We start from the raw sequence: 13,484 nt of genomic DNA, 5'->3' as shown, positions 1-13,484 counted from the left end.
CCAGCAGCGAGGGCCAGATGCGCCGGCCAAGGCCGGGCAGCTCAGGCTCCAGCTGCCGGACGCCAGGATCGCGCTCCGTCGGGCCGGGGGCGCTCGCTCTCTGCGCAGGGGGCCTGGGCTCGCGGGGCCACGTGTTGGACGCGCCGCAAAACGGCCTCCCGCGCCGCATCCTGGCCGCGCTCCTCGTGGGATCTATCGTGGGGGCTGTACTGTTTGCTTTTCCTGGAAGGAGTGCGATTAGGGAGTTCGAGCTCTGAAAGGTGCATGCTTTTGAAACGTCTTGTGTCCAGAGGTCAAGTGCGGTGCGGAGGGTGGGGCCACTTTCTCTGCGCTGTTTTTGGTTGTCCACAAACTCGATGACAGACCGGGCGGGGTGTGTGTGTGTGTGTGTGTGTGATCAGGCAGGGTGTGTGTGTATGTGTGTGTGTCTTTTCTCAAATCTTTGTATCTGGCAAAAATCCCTTCACTGGTCAAAAGAACATCAGGAATCTTTTGCAGGGATAGCGCTAGCCTCCTCCGACCTGTTCATATCCCAGGAAAGGGATCCTAGGCTGCTCCTACCACAGGGCCCTGGGAGACCCGAGTTACGGAAAATCACCCTGGGACAGCTCGGGAGCTTCTTGGGGAACCAGCATTATCCAATTTCTCAGCGTTCAAACTGGCCCGAATCTTTAAAAGAACTGAAATGTGGCGGCTCGCTGCTTTATTGTTTCTTTTTCTGTTGTTTGTTATTATTTCTTTGCCATCTTCCTTCCTCTGAAGTTCCTTCTTTCCTTCAGAGACCCTCCCCCTCACCATTTTTTTAATGCCTGCTAAAAATGATGGAAATTGCTCCCTCTGCAGGGCGAGTTTAACTCTTCTTCCTTACGCTTCAGGTCTTCAGACCTCCCTGTCTAAAAACCAAAGGGCTCCTCTTACCAGTATCTCCCACAACCAGCAAATTCTCACATGCCTTAGGTGTGAGAATGCAGGTTAGAGAACGCCTTAGACTACAAAGCCCCATGAAATTTATCAGTGGCCTTTGGTGACTGGGAAGTTTGCTGCTGGGCCTGGTAGGAATAGGTGTGGCCCCAAAGGGCAGGTCATATAGTCTGGAGTGTCCAGTTCTACTCTGAAAAGATGCCTCTCCCCATAGCGAATTGGTGAAACACCTAAGAATGTAGCCGTTTTAATGAGTTGATGAGAAGTTTGTTACTTTCAGTAACTTAATTCCCATGAAACAAAGTTGCCATCTTCAAGGAGGTAATGCTCCCCTATCTAGTGCTTATTTGCATAATTACTGCCTCCAGCAACTCTTTCTTTGAGGGTCACCTGCCATTTCTCCACCTCCTTCTCTTCCCAGCCCTCCACCGCCTCTTTCTTCTAATCTCTCCCAGGCGCCAGAAATGAGCCGCCCCCGTGTTCCCAAAGCACCAGGAAGGGTGGAAGCCACAGGGCTGGAACTTGAGACACTGGCTGTTCCTGGCTCCAGGTCCTATTTTCACACCTCTTGCCTGGTTATTTTTGTGGCCTTGTGGCAGCCATGGGAGGAAGGGAGGAGGAGAAAGAGGGGAAAGACTCACCTTCAGATGCAGGCTAGACTCAAACAAAATTGTGCAGTGTTAAGTTTTTAACTTCACAATGGTACACCACAAACCCATCTCCTAAGAAATTCATAGTCCAAGCAGGAGGTGTGGGGACCCTTCCCCATCTTTCTGCAGCCATAATTGCTCTGCCCTATCTAGTGCACCCTGATTGGATCTCTGGGTATGAACTAACTCCCTCCTGATGTATGTCTGGGTTACGGTGGAATTCATCTTACAATAATCCTGTGGCTCTACACTTTATTAATCATTCTGTAGGGGAAGCTGCACTCCAGTTTTCTGTTTGATTTGATTTCATTCATCCTGTCTTTTTGCAAAATAGATGGTTGAGTGCATCCGATAATGTATGGTTTAATTTGGAGCACTATGGGTTTGAATTACCATTTTCATAATGTGCTGTGCATTAATGTGTTACATCATTTATAAAGAGGAATGTGCCGGGTTTCAAACTTTCTCCTGAAAGCCAAAGTCACCTAAAGGAAACAAAGCCAAATCACATCAGCCCATCTTCTTACCTCCCTGCCAGAGAGCCTCCTGCCTCCCCAACCCCAGTTAAATCTGCCAAAGCTCATAAAACCCAACATGAAGTCTTTGTATTCACATAATGCAGGTGGGTGTCGAGATTTGGGGGGAACTTTGCACATGGCTGCCCGGGAGCCGTCAATGGCAATACAAAGCTCCCCCTCATTATTGCATAACAACAGCTTTGCAGCCAACCCGGTTTTCTTTTTTTTTTTTTTTTTTTTTTTTTTCCAGAGACCTCCAGTGGATGGCTCTTCGGCGACCCTAATCCCAGCACTCCCTCCCCAATGGCTGTAATAACACCAGCTGTCTGTTACTCAAACTCTGACTGAGGAGGAAAAAGCACTGATTATCCAAATACAGTCATTAAAGGGGAAATGTGTTTTTAGGACTGTCAGAGTGATTAATGAGGGCTAGCCGTCTTTGCAAATGCACTTGTTTAGTCTAACTGGCAGCTTCTATTTTCCTATTGATTTATTGCAGCCGTTGCTGGGCCTTGGTGTGTGCGAAGTCAGGGCACTTCACAACTGCGCCCTGTTTAAACAGGAAAAGCATGCACCATTTTGTCCAGGAGGGAGGGAACAGCCGAAAGTCTCTCCCTTCAGTTAGTCTCCAGTGGCCCGGATCAACAAAGAAGACATTAAAAACCTGCAGCCCGGAGGGGGAAGGAAACTGCCTCTCCTTGGTTGTCCCCGGTCACTCGGTTCCAAGGTCAGTGGAGACGCACCATGGCCGCTGGACAAAGCCCGCTGTATTGTGACACTCAGCATGCCCACGTTTTCTCCAACAGTCCCCCCAAACCAGCTGTCAGCCCCTGAGTCCAAGTTCAGGAAGGGCCACAGCAGAGGCAGAGGCAGAAGTGGGAAATGCTGAGGCGAGGTAAGGGGGAAAAAACAGGCAGAGCCACCTCTGGAGTCCAGGGTAGGCAGGGGGGTCATTGGGGTAAACTGACAGACCAACAGCTGGTTTCAACAGTTCCAAAGAGAAGGAGGTAGGGTGACCTCTATTGCAGAGAGTGATACTGACTTCTTTCCACTTGTAAGTTTCACGTTTTGACAAAGGACGTAGCTAATGACCAAAATTGAGAAATGGCAGCTTAAACTAGAGTCCCAACTATCGGAGGATTTCACTTCCAGGTGGCCAATCATCAAAGCAAACAGAATTTACAGAATTCATGTTAGGTACCCAACACAATGCTGATACCGTGAGATGCAGAAGAAGACTCAGACAACTTCCTGCCCCATTGAGCTGGGGGAAACCAGATGCGCCCATGAGATAGGAGCAAGATCAAATTATACATAACTGTGTTTCTGCTGATCCGAGAAAGTGCTAAATCATTCTGTGCAGACAGTGGAGAAGAGAATAGGATATAATACGGTGCTAATTGTGCAGATCAGATGGTCGCGCCAGCCACAGGAGCTGGAGGAGGGAGAGCTCACGGGGGCTGATGTAGGAAACCTGGGGCTCCCCAGTTCCTCCTAAACCCATGCTCTTTTGAAAATGGGCGAGGTTCTCATTCTATACTGATAAGAAGGCTGAGTCCCTGAGTCAGTAATTTCCATTTCAAGAGCAGATCAAGGAACAGGCTGTATAAACACATCTGAATTTTCTTCTACCCACTCTCCCTAATCAGCTTGTACCTTCCCCACAGCATTCCCGGCATGGAAATGGTTGGTACTTCTTCCTAAATTAAAAATACCTTTCCAGGTTTTCCTGGAGTGGTGGCATATCACCAGCACTATTAACACTTCCTAAAACAGAAAAAGCTGCTAGTGGATTTGGATTACGTATGAACTGGGTTGCCTTTTTCTGAAGAGAAAATCTAATCTGTTGGCTGAGAGAAAAGGAAGAGATTACGTGTGTGTGTGCGTGCGCACATTTTTTTTTTTTTCCTAAGATGGAGTCTTGCTCTATTGGCCAAGCTGGAGCACAGTGGCACGATCTCTGCTCACTGAAATGTGCGCCTCCCAGGTTCAAGCAATTCTCCTGCCTCAGCCTCCTGAGTAGCTGGGATTACAGATGCACGTCACCACGCCTGGCTAATTTTTGTATTTTTAGTAGAGACAAGTTTTCACCATGTTGGCCAGGCTGGTCTTGAACTCTTGACCTCGTGATCCACCCACCTTGGCCTCCCTAAGTGCTGAGATTACAGGCATGAGCCACCATGCCCAGCTGGAAGTGACCATATTTTATGAACTTCAAAATGGAGACAAATGGTAAACATGTACTTTGATGAGCTTTAGGGCTCTCCTGCAAAGTCCAGAACATCTAGTCACTATGCACGTAGTAGAAAGGGCATTGAAACGAGTCAGAGAACCCAGATTTTTTCTAGTTTCAAAACTTAATTGCCATGTGGCTTTGAAGAAGTCACTTGGTCTCTCTGAACCTATTTTCTCACTTCTGAAATCAAGTTGTTGGGCCCTGTAATCCTTAAGCCATTTCTAACTGGAAGATTCTATGATCTTCTAAAATGTTGGAAGAGTGGAAGAGTGAAGCATTACAGTGGTAAGACCTGCTTAGGACACTGTCATTGGCCTTCATCAGATGGAACTCTAAAGTTCCAATCAGAACAGCAAACACGGAAGACCCAGGAAAAGAAGGCTCATGACTTCACCTCAGCAGTGAGTGGGTAGGCGGTACACAGGAAGAATGTATATACATACAGAGAGAGACATGGTCTGGAGAGAGCCCAGGCTGGAGTGCAGTGGCTCAATATCAGCTCACTGCAACCTCTAGCCCTGGGGCTCATATATCCTCCTGCCTCAGCCTCCCGTGTAGGAGAGTAACAAATACAATTTTTGTTGTTGTATTTTTTGTAGAGACAGTGTCTCACCATGTTGCCCAGGCTGGTCTTGAACTCCTGGGCTCAAATGATTTGCCTACCTCATCCTCCCAACGTGGTGAGATTACAGACATGAGCCACCACTCCTGGCTGGAACACAGGAAGAATATTGCAATGTGGATTTTTTCTCCCAGAGAACTGACTCCAACAAAGTGAATTACTAAATTTGTATTTAATTTGATGCAATGCTGAGTATAGGGTATGTAGGGGTTTTAGAGACTATGTTGGTGTGTTTAAGTAGGTTAGGAATTATTTAAAATAATTTTGAGACTCCTATGAGGTTAGACCAAGGTCTACAAAAATAATAATATTTTTCATAGCCTACAGCCAATTTGCTTTTGGAAAATGGGGCTGGTCAAAAAAAGAAAGAAATGGAAAGCAGAAAAAAATTATACCACAGTTGGGGGAAACTTTGCTCTGAATAGGCAGCGGGTATCTCCACAGCTTTTTGGAATACAAAATAAAATGACTCTTCTGGAGTTCCAATCAGAGCCAGATTGTAGAATGAAAACAGCAATTTGGAGAATTCCCTTGCATGGTCCCTCATATCCTGTTTGCTCTTTTGGGTGTGTGTATGTGTGTGCATGGTGTGAGTTATAATGTGGGTTTGTAGTCAGTTCACACAGGAGTCAGTGTGGCTGGGCTCTTCCTGTTTCAAATATGGGCACCACCAAAAATACAGAAAGGATAGGTCAGGCCCATCCTAGGGTGCCTCAGGAAGCATCAATTTGTATGTACCAAGGGACAGTTAAATATACAAATATATGTTCGACATTTAATTCTTACAAAAAGACCTTCAGTTTCCTTTTATATGAAAACTAAAATTTATAGAGGTTAAGTAAATTGCCCAAGGCTGGGCACAGTGGCTCATGCCTATAATCCCAGCACTTTGGGAGATCAAGGCAGGTGGATTACCTGAGGTCAGGAGTTCGAGACCAGCTTGGCCAATGTGATGAAACCCTGTCTCTACTAAAACTACAAATATTAGCCAGGTATGGTGGCACACACCTGTAATCCCAGCTACTCAGGAGGCTGAGGCAGGAGAATCACTTGAACCTGGGAGACAGAGGTTGCAGTGAGCCAAGATGGCACTACTGCACTCTAGCCTGGGTGACAGAGAGAGACTCGGTCTCAAAAAAAAAAAAAAAAAAAAAAAAAAAAAAAAAAAAAGCTCACAATCTCACAGTTAAAAAGCATGAACCCAGGATTCTAATATGGTTTTGACTCTAAAACTCTTTCCACTTAGCCAAACAGCTTCAGATTTTCTATGTTGGTGGCCTAGATGCTACGGATAGATGGAATAAGGGGGCCTGCCCCCTGGAAAGCTCTGGCTGTGCCTGTGTGTATTAGGACCAGTTGACTATGTACAATTCAAATGAAATTGGTCCTGTCCCATTCAAGAGCTGAGATGCTGGTCAGTGCAGTGAACATTTACAGAGCACTCACTAACATTTACAGAGCACTCACTACTTACTGAGTATTTTAGTCTGCTCTGGGAATTCAAAAGATGGCAGAGATACTGGCCTTTCCACAAGGAGTTTGCAGTCAAATGGGAGGTTGATTCATAAACTAAGATATAATGTGGGCCAGGCACATTGGCTCACACCTGTAATCCCAACACTTTGGGAGACAGAGGTGGATGGATCACTTGAGGCCAGGAGTTCAAGACTAGCCTGGACAACATGACAAAACCCCATCTCTACAAAAAGTACAGAAATTAGAGGGGCGTGGCAGTGCTCACCTGTGACACCAGCTCCTCAAGAGGCTAAGGAGGGAGAATCACCTGAGCCCAGGGAGGTCAAGGCTGTAGTTAGCCATGATTGTGCCACTGCACTCTAGCCTGGGTACCAGAGCAAGACCCTGTCTCAAAAAAAAAAAAAAAAAAAAAAAAGATAATGTGCTAAGGACTCATTAATGCCACTGCAGTAATCAGTAATACAGGCTAGGTTATACCATGGTAACAAATTAACACACAAATCCCAGTGGCTTAACACAACAAAGGCCTCTGTTTTGTTTTTTGTTTTTTTCACTTATACTGTGTTTCCATTGTGGATTGACAGGGCTATCAGTCAGTGTTCAACCAGAGAAGCAGACGCAGTAATATGTGGAGACATTTATTTCAAGGCGTTGGCTTATGCAATCATGGCTAGCCAAGTGAGTTGGAAGTCTACAGGGCAGGCAGCCAGGAAGGGAAGATCACAAGCCAGCATCACAAGACACCCTGCTGGCTTAAACCGTGTGGAGTCTCTGAGAGCAAGGAAGGCCTAAGCCCTCTTTTAAAGGGCTTGCTTCATTAGGTCAGCCCCACCCTAGATCATTTCTCTTTTGATCAACTTAAAGTCAACTGATTAGGGACTTCAATCACATTTGCAAAATTCCCTCACAGAGGCACCTAGATTCTTGTTTGATTTAGTAACTGGGGACTGGAGTTCACTGTAACCAAATTGATGCATCAAAAGGCATCAACTGTGCTACATAATTAATCAGGCTCACTGGCTGACAGAGGAACACCCACAGAGGAAAAGCCAGAGCATCTCACACGAACAATTACATGTTTCAGGCCAAAAATGACATATATCACCTCTGCTCATAGTCTTCTGCCCAGCACTGGTCCCACAGCCCCTCCTAACTGCAAGAGTGGCACACTGCCTCTCCCTGGTGCCCAGAGGAAGAGGAGGCCTGGAGGTGAGTCCACCCCAGCTGCTGTCTCAGCAGCTTCTATACTGCCCTGCCTGTGGCCATTTTACTCTCCTCCACTGCTTCCCAGACCTTACCAAACGGAAGCCCCTTCCAACCCCACTGAGCCCTATCTGCCTGGAGAAAGCTTACAAGCTTACATCTGAAATTGCAGGAAACACAGGTGCATCTGGGGATGGAAGGCTCTAGCCAGACTAGGCTGGTTAGGACAGAAGGCTCAGGCCTGTGAGATGCTGAAGTTCACAGAAATTTATGACCTTCTGCATACTTTGTAGTACTGAGACCTCCACCTGGTGGCTTGCAAAGAACCACCTATTTGAGCAGGAAGGCAGCATACTGACAAGCCCTCCTAACAAGGATAGGCACCCTTGATGTACTAGACTCCTAACAATGCTTGCATCTGTGAAACTTACAAAAAGCAGAGGATTGATACAAAGTGATAATGATCCATGGTCACTGACAAACAAGAGCTGTCAATAGAATGCTGCTCTATGTTTCAATGAAGAAGTCTGAGCATTGCAGACCAGATATGAGCCCTTTTCCTTCTCTAACATTTATTGAGTGCTTGCTGTATGCCATGTGCTGAGCACTTCTCATAGAAGCTTTCCTTCAATCCTGGCAGCGATTCTCTGAAGCAAGCCTGTTGTTGGCTGTATCTTGCCTAAGGCCACAAAACCAGTAAGCACTGGAGGTGAGATTCCTGCCAAGGCTATCTGGTTATAAAAACCTGTCTACCCATGGCCAGGGCACCCTCCACATACTATTGTGCAGGTGACGCCCCAGAGAACAGCATCTGTTCAACGGAACAAGTGAGGACTCCACAGACACCAGGCCTGGGACCAAATCAGCTTGGAAGGAAGCCTTCTTCTAAATCTTCCAAAGGTGCCAAGTGGCTGGGGGTAGGACAGGGGGAGCCCTGCTAACCTCTGGCCCTCTCTTCTAAAGACCGTAGATCAGAAAGGAGCCCTTCAATCCCCTGATCGCAGGCTCACCTCCTGAGGGTCTCAGTTGAGCCTTACAGTGAGCATATACTTGTGGAATGTTAAGTGTCAATCAAAGCAGTTCTGAAGAACCTGTTATGTGTGCTAAATGCTATTGGGGGACAGAAGATGCACAGGACATGCCCCAAACATCAAACTGTTTACAATCAGTAGGGAAACCTGTACAAATACATACTAGTTATGCAAAGTACGATCCCAAGTGAAGCGGACCCACAAAAAGTGCAGGGTGTTCAGAGCACCCTGGGAGCTAGAAGGGATCATCATTCACTCAGCCCCAGAGGAGAAAGGAGAGGTCTTTGAGGCCGGCGGGGCAGCCAGAGCCAGGCCCAAGGTGGGACGGTGCAAGCTGTGTTGGGGGACATCTCTCCCACTCACACAATCCAGCTTCTGTGTGTGGAAAGCACAAAGGTGCCCTAAGCATAATTTAAGGAAGTAAGGGCGTCAGGGCCACACGCAGAGGTGCAGCCATCCAGCACCCCAGTCAAAGGGGCGACATCCTCACTACAGAGAAGGGGCACAATTCAGAGCCTGCCACGGAGAAAACTAAGGCTCTGCTCAGGTAACATAGGGCGTGCAATTGAAACCTGCATCATGCTGGCGGCCCGACTCCTCTAGTCCTAGCCACTCACCCTGGGCTCCCCTGTCCCCAGGGCCCACCCCCCCGGCTCTGTGACTGTTTCAGAGCACAGTGCACAGAGCACAGAGAGTAGGTCTCAGGAGGCATGTGATGGTCGCACTGAAAGGTGGGGCCTTCGCTCCCATCCCCTCTTGATACTCACCTGTTGCCTGGGACCCTGCTCCCCTCTTTGAAAGTGCTGGAGAAGAAAGTGATCTTAGAATCCTCCTTGGCATCCCCTTGCCCCTCACCATAATCTTCCCCTTTCTGCCCCTTCCCCAATGCCATTCTTCCCCCAGCACACACACACACACACACACACACACACACACACACACGTTCCCTCTCACTCTCACCTCCCTTCCCTCCCCCACCCCTTCCCCTCCATTTGTTTCAATGAACAGCCCCTTTTATCTATTCTGTAGGTACAAATGAAGCTGTCAAATTTGATCAGGCGCTTGATATGACAGGCTGTGGGAGTCAGGACCCCTTGAACAGAGTGGGCCTTGTCTGTCACAGTCCGCCTGACACTTCCCATAATGCCCAGACTGATGAGATTCTGAGTAGGGCCCAGCACATTTTCAACTCTATTTTGGGTGAAAACCCTTCTTGAAAGATCTTGAAAGGAGCTGGCAGTTCAGCCGCCCGGATGATTAATGAGGGTTGGCTCTGTGGGATGGATTTCTCCTGGTGCCAACAGCCGGCCTCCAAACAGGCTAGAACGTGTTGCCGTGGACTTCCCCCAGTGCTTCCCCTCATGGTGACACCCCCAGAAAAACCTTTCCCCTTCCCCAGGCCGCCCCTCACCTCCACCACAGCCCCTTCCGCTGCACTGCTCCCCCGGCCCTCTCTCGTGTTTCTGAAGCAGGAGCAGCCTCTGCATATGGAAAAAGGCATCACAGCTGAGTGAGGCCTGGCCGAGTGAGCAGAGCCTGCCAGAGAACTGTGCAGAGAGTGGGGCACAAAGGGAGGGCTGAGAAGGAACAGAAGGGGGCGGTGACCCAGGCTGTCCTTCAGCATCCTATGCCCTGATGGTCAGGGATGGGCCTCTCTGCTTTCTCTCCATGTAACTCAGGAGCTCTAGGGACAGAAACTGCTGAGTGTCTAAGGCCTCAGAGGGATACAGCATCAGAGTCCCTGTTTTTCACTGATCCCACAGTATTTCTCAAAGGAGACACTGTTGATATTAGGGCAAGACAGTTCGTTATTGGGCAGGACCATTCCGTGCAGGGTAGAGGTTTAGCATCCTTAGTCTCAAGACACCAATTGCTTGTAACACCTCTCAACCATGAGGACCATCAAAATAATCCAGATGCCCTTGGCAGTGGTACCAACCCGGATTGAGAGCCACTATTAGGGCGAAGAGCCTCCCTCATCCCCGCATGCCTCGAGAGCTATGCCCACTGCTGTGTCTCCTCCCACTCTCACTTACACCCCTCAAGCCCATTCAGCAAAGCCCAGGAGGAATCAGAAGAGGGAAGAGCTGGGGGTGGGAAAGGAAGCCAAGGGTGGTCCAGGTTGTCAGGCATGGTGGCTCACGCCTGTAATCCCAACACTTCGGGAGACCAAGGCGGGCTGATCGCTTGAGGTCAGGAATTCGAGACCAGCCTGGACAACAAGGTAAAACCCTATCTCTACTAAAAATATAAAAATTAGCTAGGCGTGGTAGTACACACCTGTAGTCCCAGCAACTTGGGAGTCTGAGATGGGGGAATCACTTGAACCCGGGAGGTGGAGGTTACAGTGAGCCGAGATCACATCACTGCATTCCAGCCTGGGCAACAGAGCAAGACTCCGTCTCAAACAAACAAACAAACAAACAAAAAATGGTGGTCAAGGCATGCCATCTGAGCACCAAGGCAAGGGAGCAGAGGAACGGAGACTGAGCCTGTGCAGGATGGGGTCTCTCAGCGCGTCGCAGAGCAACTCCAGAAAAGAGCCAGAACTTCTCCAACTCCTGCAGCTGTGGCATGGGCCACTGCTCATGGAGACAACAATTCAAATAATCACACAAATCAGTTTATAATGACAAGGTTCTTGCTGGGAGTATGAAGCTTCAGAGCAACTCAAGCCTTCCCTCTTCCAGAAAGGTTAGTGTTGAATGAAATATACAAGAGCATGTGTCTTACTTTTGGAAGCGCATAGGCCTTCACTGGCTCCGCATTGTCTAACAGGGCCAAATCTTTCACCTAGCACTCTGGTCCTCCCCAGAGGTCCGCAATGTACCTTTCCACTGCCTCTACCAGAACCCATCGCGGGAGCCAAGCGCACTACTCACTGTTTCCTGGACACCGAGCTCAAGCAGTGAGTTGCTCCTTCTTCCTCAGCGCGTGCTTCCACCTCACATAGTCATAGCTCTCATTTCCACCCTGAGCAGCTACGGTTTCCCCTTGCGCCGTCCTTCTCTTTGGGTGTGCCTCTTCTCTCCCTCCACTGGACCATATGTTCCTTAAAAGCAAGAAAGGCATTTTATTCCTCTCTGTGTACTCTGTGCCCAGGACAGTGCCAGTCATGTGATGGGTCACTGACAAATGCTTGCAGCGTTCCATTCATCGAAAACCACTAACAGGCTAAAATGTGTGTCACTGTCTTTGAACTGAAGTCATCAGGTAAGCGAGGGAAGAGACCTGGGGGTGAAACTCAAAGGAGGAAAAATAGAAACCCTAATCAGAGGCCGAGCGCAGTGGCTCACACCTGTAATCTCAGCACTTTGGGAGGCTGAGGTAGGCAGAACACCTGAGGTTAGGAGGTCAAGACCAACTTGGCCAACATGGTGAAACACCATCTCTACTAAAAAGACAAAAATAAGCCGAGCATGGTGGTGGGCATCTGTCCAGAACAGGGAGGAAGTTCCCGAGGGAAGAGGACTCACACTGAGGACTCTGGCCGTGGCTACAAACCCTAGAGGTGGGCAGAGAGGACCCCTTGGGGACAGGGTGGTTAGTTAACCTTCTTCTCTACCAACTCGCCGTGGCAGCTGAAATTACACCCTCAAGTTAGTCCTTGGAGTTAAGGAATGAAGTCCTGAAAAAATGCCATAATACATGCCCAGGAAAGGGATGGACAGAAAAGACAGCCCTGTTAAGACATCAGTGTGCCCCCAACATGTTTGGGAAGAACCAGCGTCTAGAAAACTAAAGGCAGGATCTGAAGGGAATGAGACAGGAGACCACTGAAGGGGAGAAGGAGCCAGGTTGGGCAGGCTCTGAAATGAGAACATTTTCCCAGGAAAGGCAGCCTCAGGATTGGCACCCAGGGAAGGCCTGGCAGCCAGGCAATGCACAGTGAGAGTCCAGGGCTAGGGCACTTTCCTGCCAGAATGTGGGGGTCTGCGGAAGATGCTTATCTGCCCCACAAAGGGAACTACCATGAAGCCCCAGGCTTTGCTTGTGCATTCACTTCTGGAGCCTCCGTGCCTAGTCTGTGCCTGGCAGGTAACGGGCACTCAACAGATATTTCTTGAATGCATGAATGAATGAAGCAAGGCCCTGAGAATGGACCCCAAAGAGAACTAGTCCTTCCTCTCGATTCTGCAGAGAGATCCCGATGACCAGCTCAAAGTCAGGCCCGAGTTGCTGGAGGCAGTACCTGAAATGAGTCGAGTGGCCCTTCTCGTAGAGAGGTCCACACCTGAGCAGCTGGGAAGGACCGCACTTTACAAACTTACCCCAGCAGCTCTTGGAACAGGACCGAGCTCCCTGCTGTCTTTCAGGATTTCTTCAGGGAGAAAAAGAATTTTCCTGGCCATCGGGCCAGAATATAAAAACAAGGCTACATAAAACAGGCCTAAGAGGGAATGAGCAGGCCAAAAGCAATACACTCCTCTCGCCCCTGTTTCTACAGGACCTCAACTTCTTTTCCCAGTGAGGAGGAGGAGGAGGAGAGGGGAGAAAGCCCAGTGACCCTGTGCCTCCTTGCCAGGACAGAGGCCCTTGCAGGCAGAGAGTCAAAGAAAACTTTTCCGAGACTGATCACCAAGAGGGTAACTAGGTACACAGAGCACATGTGAACAGGCTCCTCGTTTCCAATTCAGGACTGTCAGATGGTGATTAATGACTAACAGCCACAGAGCAGCCTTGATTGCCAACTGCTGTATTGTTAATCCTGACATTTAATGAGGCCGGACACAACTCCAGCACAATTCCACACCATCATCTGCAAATAGCACTCGACGGACTTAATTGGTTAAGTATTTGTGTGTGTGTGTGTGTGTGTGTGTGTGT

General features: G+C 48.7%; 1 long non-coding RNA gene across 1 annotated transcript in view; it reads right to left on the bottom strand.

The window, feature by feature from the left end:
* The window catches only part of LOC141580833 (uncharacterized), a 193,524-nt gene that overhangs the window by 160,298 nt on the left and 19,742 nt on the right, over window positions 1-13,484 (bottom strand). The window contains exon 2 of the long non-coding RNA XR_012513203.1: window positions 11,540-11,709. This is a non-coding gene — a long non-coding RNA (uncharacterized LOC141580833). The remainder of the gene's footprint in view (window positions 1-11,539; window positions 11,710-13,484) is intronic.

The sequence above is a fragment of the Saimiri boliviensis genome, chromosome 13, assembly GCF_048565385.1.
Source record: "Saimiri boliviensis isolate mSaiBol1 chromosome 13, mSaiBol1.pri, whole genome shotgun sequence".
NCBI lineage: Eukaryota > Metazoa > Chordata > Mammalia > Primates > Cebidae > Saimiri > Saimiri boliviensis.
This window is presented reverse-complemented; position numbering and strand designations above follow the sequence as displayed.